The 18,186-nt window shown below is 37.2% G+C and overlaps 1 non-coding gene across 1 annotated transcript; it reads right to left on the bottom strand.

The window, feature by feature from the left end:
• Positions 1-15,208: 15,208 nt before the first annotated feature.
• Positions 15,209-15,316, bottom strand: LOC112760350 (small nucleolar RNA R71). The gene has a single exon (XR_003180795.1). It is a non-coding gene; the product is annotated as a small nucleolar RNA R71 (small nucleolar RNA).
• Between the last annotated feature and the right edge of the window lie 2,870 nt (positions 15,317-18,186).

Raw genomic sequence — 18,186 nt, 5'->3', positions numbered from 1 at the left:
TCAGTCAGACTACCTACCGATATGGTTCTCTTATTACCTTTTTGTCCTTGTCTTCGACCTCGTCTACGTCTACGAGATGCCATTTGAGTCCTATCCGCACCAAACAATTGATATTAAGGTGATCAGTCTCAATATCTCAAGTCTAGTACTTCAAAGTCCCAAAAGTATGCTCATGAATAATTATGCTATATCTGTCAAACAGCAGTCAATATACAAGCGGGTTATACCACTGACCTTGCTAGAATCAAATGAATTAGATCACAATCAACCTTATTATTCATGACCCAAGTCAAGGATTAAGTAATGTTATCATCCATAAACTTCTCTCAATTATCATCAACTTTGACACCTTACTTTGCAATCTCATCCAAACAGATCAACTTAATCCATTAAATATTCAAACACTCATTGACGTTGAGATTTTTGCTAATAAAGAATGTCATAAAAACAGTCGCGTTGTAGATATAGTCTCTAAACCGACAAAAATCCCTTCGTACAAACGTTTTGGTTGTCACAAGTAACAAACCCCTTTGAAATTGATAACCGAGTATTCAAACCTCGGGTCGTCTTCTTAAGGAATTGCAGGGAGGTATGTTTTTATTATTGGTTATGAGTTTGTAAATTGGGGTTTTGGAAGTAAGGTGGGAATATGTTATATGACAAGTAAAATAAAATAATAATAATAAAATCTCTTGGCAATGTATAAGAATTGGAATTCCTATCCTAGTTATCTTTATCAGGTGTGAAGAAGATTGGGTTTTAATCCCACTTGGTCATCCTTTATTAAACAAAGGAAGGTTAAGTGGACTGATCAGCTTTATTCTCAAGTCCTAGTCAACTCCTGTGGAGAGACTAGTGTTAGAGCAATCCTAGCTCAAGCAAAATCTGTCAATTTCAACCACTTGCTGAGTTTGATAACTCAAGTATTACCAATCACTTGACCAAAGCCAAAAGGGAGAAAAATATCTAAATTAAATTGAAAGCAATCTTAAACAGAGCAAAGCAATCTTAAATCTGAATTACCTCAAATAACATTAATTAAGAAAATTATATGTAACACGAAAGAGTTCATAACTTAAATAAAAATAAATAAAAATAAAGAACCTGGGATTGAGAGTCGCTCCTAAAATTAAGAGAAATCGTAAATCCTAATCCTAAGAGAGAGGAGAGAACCTCTCTCTCTAAAAACTACATCTACTCCTAAAATTGTGAATATGAGAGCCTCTTTATGAATGGATGCAATCCCCTACTTTATAGCCTCTAATCTGTGTTTTCTGGGCTGCAAACTGGGTCAAAAACAGTCCAGAATTCGCCGGTTTCGAATTTTGCCACGCTGGCTTTTCGTCACTGCGACGCAGCCGCATGGATCACGCGGTCGCATCACCTAGCTTCAGGGAAACTATATCATATTATATGTCAAATCGAAGCCCCAGACGTTAGCTTTCCAATGCAACTAGAACCGCATCATTTGGACCTCTGTAGCTAAAGTTATAGCCATTTGAGTGCGAAAAGGTCAGGTTGGACAGCTTAGCAATTTCTCCAACTTATTGTATTCCTTCCACTTTTGCATGCTTCCTTTCCATCCTCCAAGCCATTCCTGCCTTATAATATCTGAAAACACTTAACACACATATCAAGGCATCTAATGGTAATAAGAGAGGATTAATAATAAGCAAATATAAGATCAAAGAAGCATGTTTTCAATCAAAACACATAATTAGGAAGAAAATATAAAACCATGCAAATAGTATGAATAAGTGGGTAAAGAGTTAATAAAAACCACTCAATTGAGTACAAGATAAACCATAAAATAGTGGTTTATCAACCTCCCCACACTTAAACACTAGCATGTCCTCATGCTAAGCTCAAGAGAAGCTATAAAGATGAAGAGGAATGGTATGAAATGCAACCTATAAATACAACTACATGCTAAATGCTTTTACTTACTTGGTTAAGAGTAAATAAGTTCTCCAAGACAAATACAAACTAATTTCCACTAATTCAAATCAGACAATAAAAAACAGGTGAACTTGTAAGAAGACAGCTCATGAAAGCAGGGAACATAGAATTTAAGCGTTGAACCCTCACTGGAAGTGTTTATCACTCTAATCTCTCAAGTGTATAGGGTTATTCACTCTACTCTTCTCTAGTCATGCTTTCTAAACCTTGTTCTTCATCTAACCAATCAACAAAAATTTAATGTACCAATGCAAACATCATGAGGTCTTTTCAAGGTTGTAATGGGGCTAAGGTAAGGGTGAGGGTATATATATATAAGGCTAAGTGAGCTAACAAAGTGAATTCTTGATTAGTCTAAGATCTAACCTAACATATACATACTTTATATAATTTAAAAATACTTTACCTAGCTACCCAAAATTTTTCCCACTTGTATTACATGCTCATGTATCAAACTTATTTTTGAATTTTGTCCCATGTGCATTGATTCTTTTTATTTTGCATTTGGGGTAATATATATTTTTTTTCATTTTTCTCTTTTTTTATTATTATTTTTTTTTGTATCTCCTTATTTAATTACTTAATATATTTTTCTTCAATGCACATGGTAATTTAATTATTTTGATTTCACATGAGCATACTTCCCAAATTTTCAAATGACTTATTCAATTTAATTCTCTACTTTTTCATATCATCCCATGTTCCCATAAAATTCCCCATACTTAAATTTTACACAATATCTATCTTAAGCTAACCAAGGATTCAACTTGGGATTCTTATTTTGTTTTTCTGCTTAAGGCTAGTAATGTGGTTATAAAACAGAAGGGATTTAAAAGCTCAAGGGGGCTAACAAGGGTGATGTAAAAGGTAGGTTAATTTTGGGATAAGTGAGCTAAAATCAAACAATGGCCTCAATCATATGCAAGCATGTAAATACACTAAATATTGGACATATAGAATGGAACAAAAAAATAGATTACAATCATAGAGAAGGAAACACACAAGAATAAAAATTTATGGTTAAATAATGTAACCATGTAAATAAGCTCAAAATCTCACAGGTTGTTTGTTCTTTGGCTCAAAAACTATGTTCCAAATACAACTTCAAACAAGTTTTAACACATAAAAATTAAATCATTTTTTTAGGGTATATTAGTGAAATCTTTCAAAAATAGGATCTTAAAAAGAAACTTATTATTTTAACCAAGCAGTAACTAAATGCATAAAATCAAATAAATATGCAAATGCAATAACTAATATAACGAAGAAAATTAAAACATTGGTGTTGAGACAGGAATATACTAACCCATGGAGATCGGTATCGACCTCCCCACACTTAAAGATTGTACCGTCCTCGGTGCATGCTAAGATGTGCAAGTGGATGGGGGTTGTGGTTTCTCAGCTGGGCTCTTTTTTGTTCCTTTCCTTGCCGGCGGTTTGGGAGTAGCTTTCTCTTTTTCTTCCTTGGTGGCCATCCTGAAGAAGGGAAGAGAAAGTAAATTAAATTCAAATAGATATATAGCAAGGAAGAGAATGGAAGAGTGGTGATGGATGCACATTATGATGTAATTGACATTAACACATGCTCTCGAGTACATGTGAAAAGCCAGCAATGAAAAATAGCCAGTGCATCGAAAGATAAGTGGATGCAGGGTGTTTATTGGCATGCCGGAATAGGGCATGAGTAGCATAGACCAAGCATTACTTGTAATAAATTACCATGTTTGTATTGACAATTATATTCAATTAAAATAGTAAAGGGAGTTTATGAAAAGTAATCATTAAATAGTATAAAGTATAATAGAGAAGTGCATAATACCATATGGGCTTTTTCACAAACACATAGCATGTATGGTAAATAAGCTATTGGAAAGTATTAAATTGAACATGCAAGCATCCTTTAAAAAGTAATATATAATTGTCAAATAATTATGCAATAATCCACAATGACCCAAATAAAATTCCAACAGCAGTGAAAATAATGCAATGAATGAAATATGCAAATAAATGAAGTAAAATAAAATGAAAGATAAGAAGAATAAGAAAGGAAAGAAAGAGAGGAGAAGTAAGTAAGAAATAAGGAGGGAAAAGAGAAAATAGGATTTGGGGAAGAGAAAGACAAGATATTTTGGCATATGAGGTTAAGGTGTGCGACGCTGGCGACGCGGTCGCGTGGGTGACACGGCCGCGTGGTGCGCAATAAGGTCAGGCGACGCGGACACGTGGGGAACGCGATCGCGTGACTTGATTTGTGCTAGTGGCGCGAGTGCAGCCTCACGGTCGCACAACTCTTTGTTCAAAACTTAGTATTGCCAAAATCCTGGGTGACGCGGTCACATGGTTGACACGATCGCGTGAGTGGCCATCATGGGGATATGACGCGAACGCGTGGGGCACGCGTTCACGTGGTGAGGCTTGGACTTCCAGCACGATTCCAGCCCAACTCCAGCTCAACTTTCGGCCATGCACCCGGTTGACGTCGATTTTCAGGTCACGCGGCCGCGTTGATGACGCGGTCGCGTGGGAGGCCATTATTCCCATATGACGTGGTCGCGTGGGGTGATTTGTGCCATTGGCACGCCTCCAGCGCTGCTCCTGCGAAACTCTCTGTTCATATTCATATTGTCTCCCATCTCCTTGCGACGCGGACGCATCGCTGATCCGGTCGCGTGGTCGCTTTTCTTTTTTTAATCGGAAAAGATGCAGAATGCAGTGTTAATATGAATGTGATGCAAAACTCCAGGTTCAATATAATAAAATAAAGTAAAACTAGAAAACAAATAAAACTAAATAAAAAATGAAAAAGGAACGATCATACCACGGTGGGTTGTCTCCCACCTAGCACTTTTAGTTATTGTCCTTAAGTTGGACATTTGGGGAATCCTTTGTTATGGTGGCTTGTGCTTGAACTCATCCAGGAATCTCCACCAATGTTTATGATTCCAATGTCCTCCGGGATCCCAAACTAGGCGCAGAAAGCCTTCAAGTAAGTTAAAGCATGTGACAAGGCCCCAAGAGTGCTGATTTCTAGATTGGATTCCGGGGTCCCAAATCTTGCTTTTGCACCCGTCTTCTTGCTGATCATCATGATTCCATCCGGGTGGTAGGCAATCTGAATTCTCACTAAAGCGGCCAAACAAATTCCTAGACCCATTCAGTGGATCTTTGCACCAACCTTTGCGTTTAAACTTAAAGCTTCCAACCATAATGAACCTTACAGGACAATTCTTACCACTGACCATTTTCCTCTTACTCTTAATGCCACAAAGAGCTCTAAGTTGACCATCCGTCTCCAGTAGCCCATATTCAAGTGGGATTAGAAAGCTAAGGGATATGAATTTTACCCACTTGAATGTTGTGAAGGATGATGGCGACTTAGGGGGAGGGGTTTCCAACAACTTTGGCAAGGTAATTCCAAGCTCCACTCCCTTGTGCTCTTCTTTGACATCTTCTACCTCTTGATCAACCTGTACAAAATCTTCAACCATGATCTGCCTTGGAGGTTGTACGCTCTTCTCAACATCAACATCAAACACCGTGGAAGGAGGCTCTGTGACTGGACTTTCCAATGGAGGTACAGCATCTCTTAAGTCTACAACCATTTCTTCCTTTTTAATAATTGCTGCTTTGTCCAGTTGTTTAAGTATAAAATCGTACTCATCCTCGATGTTTTTCTTTCTATGACAATTCCTTTCAACTATTCTTTCATCTTCAAGGGTCTCTCCTACCCTTACCCGTAGGGCCTCCTCTAGCTCTTCATGAAGTATGGATTCGTGAAGATCATTCCTTCTTTCCTGTTCCATATCAATAGCATAATTGGGATCATCTTGCTCTTGGATTGATGGATGTGGGTGCTCTTCCATGGATGGTGGTGATGGGATGGAGAGATTATTCTGTGGTTGACAAGGAAGTGCACTAGAGCTTGAGGGTTGATTGTTGAAGGTATTTGGTGGTCTGATTTGGGTGAAGAGAGCTTGTATAGTAGAGTTTAGATCGACAAGTGCTTTCTCCATGGAGGTTTGGGGTAGATAGGAGGGTTCATTTGGTTTATAAGGTGGTTGGTATGGTGGATGAGGGTTAGGGTCATATAGAGGTGAATGACGGAAAGGGGCTTGTGAGTGTGGTGGTCCAAAGTCATGTTGAGGAAAGGGTTCATAGGCATATGGGGGTGGTTGTTGATAGTCCATTGGAGGTGGTTGTTGCCATGAGGGTTGATTAAATCCTTGTGGCTCCTCCCATCTTTGATTGTTCCAACCTTGATGCCTGTTCTCATTGTTATTTCTTCTTCCTGCAATATAATTGTAACCAGACTCATAGCCAAAGGGGTGAGAGTTCATAGTAGCAAAATAAAAATTAAAAATGAAAATAAAAACAAATTTAAATTAAAAGGTTATTTAAATTTTGAAATTTGATTTTTGAAATAAGATAAGATAAGATAAAAATTTTAAAAATAAAAATCTGAATTTTTTTTTGAAAAAAATTAATTAAAAATATTTTTGAATTTAATGAGGAAAGAGAAAAACAATAAAATGACACCAAATTTCAAATTTTTAGATCAAAATGAAGAAAACAACTAAGAACAGCTTGAAGGTCAAGATGAACGCGAAGAACAACTCGAAATCAAGATGAACACTAAGAACAAATTTTTGAAAATTTTTTTTTAATAACTAAATAAAAACAAATAACCTCTTAATTTATGGAAAAGCAAAAATAAAAACAAAAATAAAAACAAATAAATAAGCAAAAATCAAAAAAAATATTTACAATAACCAATAATAAGGCACACGTTTGCAATTCCCCGGCAACGGCGCCATTTTGACGTTGAGATTTGTGCCGGTAAAGAATGTCATAAAAACAGTCGCGTTGTAGATATAGTCTCTAAACCGACAAAAATCCCTTCGTACAAACGTTTTGGTTGTCACAAGTAACAAACCCCTTTGAAATTGATAACCGAGTATTCAAACCTCGGGTCGTCTTCTCAAGGAATTGCAGGTAGGTATGTTCTTATTATTGGTTATGAGTTTGTAAATTGGGGTTTTGGAAGTAAGGTGGGAATATGTTATATGACAAGTAAAATAAAATAATAATAATAAAATCTCTTGGCAAGGTATAAGAATTGGAACTCCTATCCTAGTTATCCTTATCAGGTGTGAAGAAGATTGGGTTTTAATCCCACTTGGTCATCCTTTATTAAACAAAGGAAGGTTAAGTAGACTGATCAGCTTGATTCTCAAGTCCTAGTCAACTCTTGTGGAGAGACTAGTGTTAGAGCAATCATAGCTCAAGCAAAATCTGCCAATTTCAACCACTTGCTGAGTTTGATAACTCAAGTATTACCAATCACTTGACCAAAGCCAAAAGGGAGAAAAATATCTAAATTAAATTGAAAGCAATCTTAAACAGAGCAAAGCAATCTTAAATCTGAATTACCTCAAATAACATTAATTAAGAAAATTATATATAACACGGAAGAGTTCATAAATTAAATAAAAATAAATAAAAATAAAGAACCTAGGATTGGGAGTCGCTCCTAAAACTAAGAGAAATTCTAAATCCTAATCCTAAGAAAGAGGAGAGAACCTCTCTCTCTAAAAACTACATCTACTCCTAAAATTGTGAATATGAGAGCCTCTTTATGAATGGATGCAATCCCCTACTTTATAGCCTCTAATCTGTGTTTTCTGGGCCGCAAACTGGGTCAAAAATAGTCCAGAATTCGCCGGTTTCGAATTTTGCCACGCTAGTTTTTCGTCACTGCGACGCGGCTGCATGGATCACGCAGTCGCGTCGCCTAGCGTCAGGGAAACTATATCATATTATATATCAAATTGAAGCTCCGGACGTTAGCTTTCCAACGCAACTAGAACCGCATCATTTGGACCTCTGTAGCTAAAGTTATAGCCGTTTGAGTGCGAAGAGGTCAGGCTAGACAGCTTAGCAATTTCTCCAACTTATTGTATTCCTTCCACTTTTGCATGCTTCCTTTCCATCCTCCAAGTCATTCCTGCCTTATAATATCTGAAAACACTTAACACACATATCAAGGCATCTAATGGTAATAAAAGAGGATTAATAATAAGCAAATATAAGATCAAAGAAGCATGTTTTCAATCAAAACACATAATTAGGAAGGAAATATAAATCCATGCAAATAGTATGAATAAGTGGGTAAAGAGTTAATAAAAACCACTCAATTGAGCACAAGATAAACCATAAAATAGTAGTTTATCACTCATTCCAAAGCCTAAAAGCTAGCTAGTAGACCTTAAACAGGGGTTATAAAGGTGAAAAAGTGAATTTGATAGGCAAAAATAGTTAAATCAACATTTTCTCAAGAAACAGGGCAGTCGTGCAGAAAAGAACATGCGTATATATATTAGAAAGATAGTTTAACTAGGAGTCTTGAAAGAAGGATAAGAAAAACAAAATAGGAATCGCGTCACACTCAAAATGCGAAGAATAGAAAGCTCGATACAGAAAACCAAAGACACACACACATACACACACACACACACACACACATAATTCCAAAAGAGTTATATAACAAGCTCTAGTCTCGACCTACAAAGCCAAGGCCGACTAGAAATATATATGTAGCCCAAAATACAACAAAAGCATAATCTTGTTTTCTCCAAAATTAACCTCTAAGAGGGATACATAAGATAGATATATAAAAGTGGAGAATACATATAGCTAGGTACAAAATATATAACTCCTAAGATGAAATCTTTGCTTTCAAGAGAGAATCCAGCACGCTCAGCGAGGTGCGTCATGTCCTATATCTGAAAACAAAAAAATCCCAAAATGGATGAGAACCAAAAGGTTCCTAGCAGGGTAACAGTTCCAAATAGAGACGATGTAACACTACACGAACCCACTAGGCAATCCTAAACTCCAATAACTAAGATCTAAGCCTAGGGTCATACTAATCCAAAACCGGGTAAACACACTGCAGGCTTCACTAGGTCCATGATCCAAATCTCAATTCTCCCCCACACTCATCTCAGCATGTGTCTTTTCAATTCAATACCGTAGAATTTCAATATTGATTCCAGTAATTATATTCAGTGATACAATGCCTAACACAAGGGAAGAGTGCAAGGCTATACATCTGAGAAGTGGTAAGGTAGGAGATACAGAAGCACAGGTTAGTGAGGAGCCGGTCAAAAAAAGAAGCTCCAGAGGAGGTGATGCAGATTTACAATCCACAACTTACTGGCAAGTGCATCAGATCATACCAAGTAATAACTCAGGTGAGTGAGTGTCGATCCCACAAGGATTAATGGATTGAGCAACAACAATTGAATGATTAGACTAGGAGACAAGCAAGTAATGAACCATTGATGAAAATAGTACGAGAAAATAGTTAAGACTTTGGAGGTGTTAAGATTAATGGTTCTTATTACGTACTTTAGTGATGCAGAGATTCAATTCATAGCAAAATTTAATTGATTAAATCCTAACTCCTTAGTAATTTAATCTCCTCTAGCTCAATCAACCGCCAATTCCTTGGTCACTAAATTTAAATTAGAGGATTAAGCATTGATGCACCACTATTTCGTGGTATATTTTGTACTTAATTGAGTGGATTTTATCCACTTAACTCACACTTATTCGTATAATTTGCATGTTTTATATTTTTCTTCCTAATTTTGTGCTATGATTGAAAACATGCTTCTTTGGCCTTAAATTTGCTATGTTTAATCCTCTCTTATTACCATTCGATGCCTTGATATGTGTGTTAAGTGATTTCAGGGTTTATAGGGCAGGAATGACTTAGAGGATGAAAAAGAAGCATGCAAAAGTGGAAGGAATACAAGAAATTGAAGGAATTGCTGAGCTGTCAAGCCTGGCCTCTTCGTACTAAATCGATCATAACTTGAGCTACAGAGGTCCAAATGAGGTGGTTCTAGTTGCGTTGGAAAGCTAAAATCTGGGGCTTTAAAATGATAGATAATTTGCTATAGTTGACATATAGTTAAGTGACGCGCACGCGTGGGTGACGCGTACGCATGACAGAGCCACGTGCTGGACGCATCAGAAAATGTTGGGGGCGATTACTGGGCTGGTTTTGACCCAGTTTTTGGCCCAGAAAATACAGATTAGAGGCTGCAGAGTGGGGGATTCATTCAAACAACTTTTATTCACACAATTTAGGTTTTAGATGTAGTTTCTAGAGAGAGAGAGAGAGGTTCTCTCCTCTCTCTAGGTTTTAGGATTTCTCTTAGTTTTAGGTTTATTTCTTCTCAATTCCAGGTTCAATGTTCCTTTAATTTAGTTTCTCTTCTACTTTTATTTATTCTAGCATTCTAGTTTATTTATTTTCCCAATTTGGTTTATGAACTCCATGTTAGATTTGATTTCTTTATTTAATGTAATTTGAGGTATTTCATATTTATGATTTTAAATTAGCTTCTTACATTCTTAGCTTTGGTTGAGTAATTGGAGACGCTTGAGTTATCAAACTCCTTTGTTGACTGATAATTGAAATTTGCTGGTTGATTTGGATCCCTCTAAAGCTAGTCTTTCCGTAGGAGTTGACTAGGACTTAAGGAATCAAATTGATTAGTCCGCTTGACTTTCCTTTATTTAGTAAGGGTTAACTAAGTGGGAGCAATGAACAATTCCCATCACAATTGATAAGGATAACTAGGATAGGACGTCTAATTCTCATACCTTGCCAAGAGCTTTTCTAGTTATTAATTTACTCTCTTGTTATTTTATTTCCTTGTTCCTTATTGAAAAACCCAAAAAGATACCTTTCTATAACCAATAATAACTACACCTCCCTACAATTCCTTGAGAGACAACCCGAGGTTTAAATACTTCAGTTATTATTTTTATTGGGTTTGCTTTAGTAACAAAAAATTTTTTGTACGAAAGGATTATTGTTAGTTTAGAAACTATACTTGCAACGAGAACTTATTTGTGAATTCTTTACTAGCAAAAATCCGTTCGTCAAGCACAGTTCTAGTTTATGAGCCACACAAACCCTAAGTAGCGAAAGATAAGATGATTATATGTCATGTATCACGTTAAGTCTACATAATTAGAGAGTTGTGAGGAATTAATTTCAAGCTGTTATTCAAGTGATTTAACTTTTCCAAGATTCAACAAGAGTTCAATTATAAAAGGAGTTATTTTCCAATATACTCTAATCCCTAGGATGAAGAACAAAATTAATCATTGGATATAAAATAGTGCATTAATTAAGAGTGGAATAAAAATAGTATTAATCCATTAAAATAACAGAGCTCCTAACCTTAACAGAGGAGGTTTAGTTGATCACGACTCAGAGAAAACCCTAGAATTCAAAAGTCTGAAAGTGTAGAATGAGGGAGAATAAGAAAAGAGAGCCCAAATGGCTGAATCTTTTCTCCTTCTATATCTAATCCTCATTGATTTGAAATTAAAATTCTAAACCTAATAAATATCTTTTCTTAATTTAAAAATTAATTAAAAATAAAAAATAAGCCTTTGATGAGCGGAGAATTTATACGCTTTTTGGCATTGTTTTTAGTATATTTTAATTAGTTTTTATTATATTTTTATTAGTTTTTATTTAAAAATCACATTTCTGGACTTTACTATGAGTTTGTGTATTTTTCTGTGATTTCAGGTATTTCCTGGCTGAAATTGAGGGACCTGAGCAAAAATCTGATTCAGAGGCTGAAAAAGGACTACAGATGCTGTTGGATTCTGACCTCCCTGCACTCAAAGTGGATTTTCTGGAGCTACAGAAGTCCAATTGGCGCTCTCTCAATTGCGTTGGAAAGTAGACATCCTGGGCTTTTCAGCAATATATAATAGTTTATACATTGCCCAAGATTTGATGGCCCAAACAGTTATTCAAAGTCAGCTCAAGAATTCTGGTGTTTAACTCCAAAACTGGCACAAAAGCTGGAGTTAAACGCCCAAACTGGCACAAAAGCTGGCGTTTAACTTCAAGAAAAGTCTCTACACGAAAATGCTTCAATGCTCAGCCCAATCACACACCAAGTGGGCCCGCAAGAAGATTTATACATTAATTACCTATTTCTGTAACCCTAGGCTACTAGTTTTCTATAAATAGGACCCTTTGCAATTGTATTTTCATCCTTTACTCAGACTTTGATAGACCTTTTCACGTTTGGGGCTGGCCTCACGGCCATGCCTAGACCTTGATCTTATGTATTTTCAACGGTGGAGTTTCTACACACCATAGATTAAGGTGTGGAGCTCTGTTGTTCTTCATGAATTAATACAAGTACTATTGTTTTTCTATTCAACTCAAGTCTATTTCTTCTCCAAGATATTCATTCGTTCTTCAACTTGATGAATGTGATGATCCGCGACACTCATCATCATTCTCACCTATGAACGAGTGATTGACAACCACTTCTGTTCTACATGCAAACAAGCTTGAATACATATCTCTTGGGTTTCTAATCTAAGATTGGAACCTTCGTGGTATAGGCTATAATTATTAGAAACCATTCCAGAGATCCGGAAACTCTAAACCTTGTCTGTGGTATTCCGAGTAGGATCTGGGAAGGGATGACTGTGACGAGCTTCAAACTCGCGATTGTGGGGTGTGTGACAGACGCAAAAGGATCAATAGATCCTATTCCGACATGATCGAGAACCGACAGCTGATTAGCCGATGTTGTGACAGAGCATCAGGACCATTTTCACTGAGAGGACGGGATGTAGGCATTGACAACGGTGATGCCCAACATAAAGCTTGCCATGGAAAGGAGTATGAATGATTGGAAGAAGGCAATAGGAAAGCAGAGGTTCAAGGGGAACAAAGCATCTTCATACGCTTATCTGAAATCCACCAATGAATTACATAAGTATCTCTATCTTTATTTTATGTTTATTTTCATCACCTTAAACTCCATAACCATTTGAATCCGCCTGACTGAGATTTACAAGATGACCATAGCTTGCTTCAAGCCGACTATCTCCGTGGGATCGACCCTTACTCACGTAAGGTTTATTACTTGGACGACCCAGTGCACTTGCTGGTTAGTTGTGCGGAATTGTGACAAAGTGTGATTCACGTTTAAGAGCTCCAAGTCCTTTGGCGCCATTGTTGATGATCACAATTTCGTGCACCAAGTTTTTGGCGCCGTTGCCAGGGATTGTTCGAGTTTGGACAACTGACGGTTCATCTTGTTGCTTAGATTATGTATCGTTTCTTCAGAATTTTTAAGAATGAATTCTAGAGTTTCAAGGTGATGTTCCCACCATCACAAAAGCTGATTGATTCTCATCAATTTAGCTATTGAATGTAATGTTCTGCTGAAGTTTGGCCAAACATGTCTAATCCTTTTTAGACTGAAGCTTTAGACTAACATTGCATGATTCCTAGAATTCTTATTAAAAGTTTTGATTCTCTTTATTTTCTTTTCTATATAATTTTTGAAAAAAAAATATACAAAAAAAATTTTAAAATCATAAAACCAAAAATATTTTATGTTTCTTGTTTGAGTCTATTATCTAATTTTAAGTTTGGTGTCAATTGCATGTCTTTATCCTTCTAATTTACACAAATTTATACATATTGTTCTTCATTGATCTTCAAGTTGTTCTTGATGATTTCATTGCTCTGATCTTTAAATTCTCTTGTTTTGTATGTTTTGTTGTTTCCTACATGCATTTTTACATTGTTATAGTCCTTAGTATACAAACTTTTAAGTTTGGTGTCTTACATGCATTGTTTATTTGATCTTAGTTGCATTTTTATTGATTCCCATCATCAAAAATTCAAAAATATTTTTAAAATTGTGTCTTTTCAAGTCAATAATACAGAGAATTGAAGATTCAGAACATTCAGCAGAGGAATCAAACAGAAAAAGCTGGGCTTTCAAAACGCCCAATGAAGAAGGCAAACTGGTGTCTAAACGCCATCCAGGGTACCTGGCTGGGCGTTTAATGCCCAAAAAGGTAGAGATTTGGGCGTTAAACGCCAGAATGGGCACCATTCTGGGCATTTAACGCCATGATGACACTAGAGGGAAGATTTTGTTTTTAATTCACATTTTTTTCAAGCTTTCATAATTTTTCAAAATCAAATCTTTTTCAAATCATATCTTTTCAATCATATCTCTTTCAAAATCAATTTTTTTCCATCTTATATTTATTTTTACTATTTTCAAAAATCCTTGCTTCAATTCGAGATTTACTTCAAAAACTTTCAAGTTGTTACTTGCCTATTAAGAAAGGATCAAAATTTTAAATCTTAGAATCATATCTTTTAATTTCTTGTTAGTCAAGTAATCAACTTTAGTTTTAAAACTTTCTCTTTTTAATTTTATTTTCAATCATATCTTCTCAATCATATCTTTTCAATCACACCCTTTTTCAAAATTAATTTTCAATCATATCTTTTTAATTTCTAATTTCAAAATCTTTTTCAAAATCACTTAATGTCTTTCCCAATTTTAGTTTTCGAAAATCATCAATCAAATTTTCAAAATTTTCTTTTAATTATTTCAAAATCTTTTACTTTAATTTTCGAAAATTCTTCCCCTCTTCTCACATCTTTCTATTTAAGGGACTAACACTCATCCTCAAGGTGCAATTCAAACTCTATCCTTCTTTATAAGTTCAAATTCCCTCTTCTCCACCTCCTCCTTCTATTCTTCTTTTCCTCTGACACCTCAAGGAATCTCTATACTGTGACATAGAGGATTCCCTACTTTCTTGTTCTCTTCTCTTTCATATGAGCAGGAGCAAAGATAAAGGCATACTTGTTCAAGCTGATCCTGAACTTGAAAGGACCATGAAGAGAAAGCTAAGAGAAGCTAAAGCACAATTCTCTCTAGAGGGCCTAACAGAGCTTTTCAAGGAAGAAGAAACCATGGCAGCCGAAAACAACAATGCCAACAATGCAAGGAAGGTGCTTGGTGACTTTACTGCACCTACTCCCAACTTCTATGGGAGAAGCATCTCAATCCCTGCCATTGGAGCAAACAACTTTGAGCTTAAGCCTCAATTAGTTTCTCTAATGCAAGAGAATTGCAAGTTTCATAGACTTCCATTGGAAGATCATCATCAGTTCTTAGCTGAATTCTTGCAAATCTGTGATACTGTCAAGACCAATGGGGTTGACCCTGAAGTCTACAGACTTATGCTTTTTTCTTTTGCTGTAAGAGACAGAGCTAGGACATGGTTGGATTCACAACCTAAAAAAAGCCTGAACTCTTGAGAAAAGTTAGTCAATGCCTTCTTGGCGAAGTTCTTTCCATCTCAAAAATTGAGCAAGCTTAGAGTGGAAGTCCAAACTTTTAGACAAAAGGAAGGAGAATCCCTCTATGAAGCTTGGGAAAGATACAAGCAATTGATCAGAAAATGCCCTTCTGACATGCTTTCAGAATGGAGCATCATAGGAATCTTCTATGATGGTCTGTCTGAACTATCCAAGATGTCATTGGATAGCTCTGCTGGAGGATCTCTTCATCTGAAGAAGACGCCTGCAGAAGCTCAAGAACTCATTGAAATAGTTGCAAATAACCAATTCATGTACACATCTGAAAGGAATCCTGTGAATAATGGGTCAACTCAGAAAAAAGGAGTTCTTGAGATTGATACTCTGAATGCCATATTGGCTTAGAATAAAATATTGACCCAACAAGTCAATATGATTTCTCAGAGTCTGTCTAAAATGTAAGCAGCAACAGGCAGTACTAAGGAAGCTTCCTCTGAAGAAGAAGCTTATGATCCTGAGAACCCAGCAATGGAACAGGTGAATTACATGGGAGAACCCTATGCAAACACCTATAATCCTTCATGGAGAAATCATCCAAATCTCACATGGAAGGATCAACAGAGACCTCAACAAAGTTTCAACAACAATAATGGTGGAAGAAACAAGTTTAGCAATAGCAAGCCTTTTCCATCATCTTCTCAGCAACAAACAGAGAATTCTAAGCAGAGCTACTCTGACTTAACAACCATTGTCTCTGATCTAATCAAAACCACTCAAAGTTTCATGACTGAAACAAGGTCCTCTATTAGAAATTTGGAGGCACAATTGGGTCAGCTGAGTAAGAAAATTACTGAACTCCCTCCTAGCACTCTCCCTAGCAATACAGAAGAGAATCCAAAAAGAGAGTGCAAGGCCATAACCACATCTTACATGGCCGAACATGGAGAGGAGGAAGAGGCAGTGATTCCCACTGAGGAAGACCTCAATGGACGCCCACTGACCTCCATGGAGTTCCCTAAAGAGGAACCATGGGAATCTGAGGCTCACACTGAGACCATAGAGATTCCATTGAATTTACTTTTGCCATTCATGAGCTCTGATGAGTATTCTTCCTCTGAAGAGGATGAAGATGTTACTGAAGAGCAAGTTGCTAAGTACCTTGGAGAAATCATGAAGCTAAATGCCAGGTTGTTTGGTAATGAGACTTGGGAGAATGAACCTCCATTGCTCATCAAAGAACTGAATGACTTGACTAGGCAGAGATTACCTCTTAAGAGACAAGACCCTGGAAAGTTCTCAATACCTTGTACCATAGGCACCATGACCTTTGAGAAGGCTCTGTGTGACCTGGGATCAAGTATAAACCTTATGCCTCTCTCTGTAATTGAGAAGCTAGGGATCATTGAGGTACAAGCTGCAAGAATCTCACTGGAGATGGCAGACAATTTAAAGAAACTGGCTTATGGACTTGTAGAGGATGTCTTGGTAAAGGTTGAAGACCATTACATCCCTACTGATTTCATAATCCTAGAGACTGGGAAGTGTATGGATGAATCCATCATCCTTGGCAGACCCTTCCTAGCCATAGTAAAAACTGTGATTAATGTTGACAGAGGAGAATTGATCATTCAAGTGAATGAAGACTCCCTTGTGTTTAAAGCTCAAGGATATCCCTCTGTCACCATGGAGAGGAAGCATGAAGAGCTTCTCTCAATACAGAGTCAAACAAAGCCCCCACAGTCAAACTCTAAGTTTGGTGTTGGGAGGCCACAACCAAACTTTAAGTTTGGTGTTGAACCCCCACATACAAACTCTAAGTTTAGTGTTGGGAGGTTCCAACATTGCTCTGAACATCTGTGAGGCTCATGAGAGCCCACTGTCAAGCTATTGACATTAAAGAAGCGCTTGTTGGGAGGCAACCCAATCTTTAATTATCTATGTTAAATTTCTATTTTCTATTGTTATTTTATGTTTTCTGTAGGTTGATGATCATGTGAAGTCACAAAAATAATTGAAAAAGCAAAAACAAAGTGAAAAACAGAATGAAAAATAGAACACCCTGGAGGAGATAGTTACTGGCGTTTAAACGCCAGTAAAGGTAGCAGAATGGGCGTTAAACGCCCAGTCTTGCACCATTCTGGGCGTTTAACGCCAGAAAAGGGCACCAGACTGGCGTTTAATGCCAGGAATGGGCAAGAAGCTGGCGTTAAATGCCAGAAATGGGCAGCAGCCTGGCGTTTAATGCCAGGATTGGCAGAAAGGGGCGTTTTGCACGCCACATGGTGAAGGGATGAGAAATCCTTGATACCTCAGGATCTGTAGACCCCACAGGATCCCCACCTACCCCACCACTCTCTCTTCTTCACCCATTCACCAATCACCTCAATACCTCTTCCCCTAAAACCCTTCACCTATCAAATCCTACCATTCTCTTCACCACTCACATCTATCCTTCATAAAACCCCACCTACCTCACCATCCAAATTCAAACCACTTTCCCTTCCAAACCCACCCATAATGGCCGAACCATACACACCCCTCTCACTCTTATATAAACCCATCTTCACTCCTTCATTTTCACACAACCTAAACACCACTTCTCCCCCTTGGCCGAAACACAAAGCCCACTCCATCTCCTCTATTTCTTCTTCTTCTACTCTCTTCTTTCTTCTTTTGCTCGAGGACGAGCAACCTTCTAAGTTTGGTGTGGTAAAAGCTAAAGCTTTTTATTTTTCCATAACCATTTATGGCACTAAAGGTTGGAGAAACCTCTAGAAAGAGGAAAGGGAAGGCAAAAGCTTCCATCTCCGAGTCATGGGAGATGGAGAGATTGGAGAGATTCCTCTTAAGGGTGCATCAAGACCACTTCTATGAAGTTGTGGCCAAGAAGAAAGTGATCCCCGAGGTCCCTTTCAAACTCAAAAAGAATGAGTATCCGGAGATCCGACATGAGATCCGAAGAAGAGGTTGGGAAGTTCTCACCAACCCCATTCAACAAATCGGAATCTTAATGGTTCAAGAGTTCTATGCCA

Source organism: Arachis hypogaea, chromosome 16, assembly GCF_003086295.3.
Source record: "Arachis hypogaea cultivar Tifrunner chromosome 16, arahy.Tifrunner.gnm2.J5K5, whole genome shotgun sequence".
NCBI classification, from domain to species: domain Eukaryota; kingdom Viridiplantae; phylum Streptophyta; class Magnoliopsida; order Fabales; family Fabaceae; genus Arachis; species Arachis hypogaea.
This window is presented reverse-complemented; position numbering and strand designations above follow the sequence as displayed.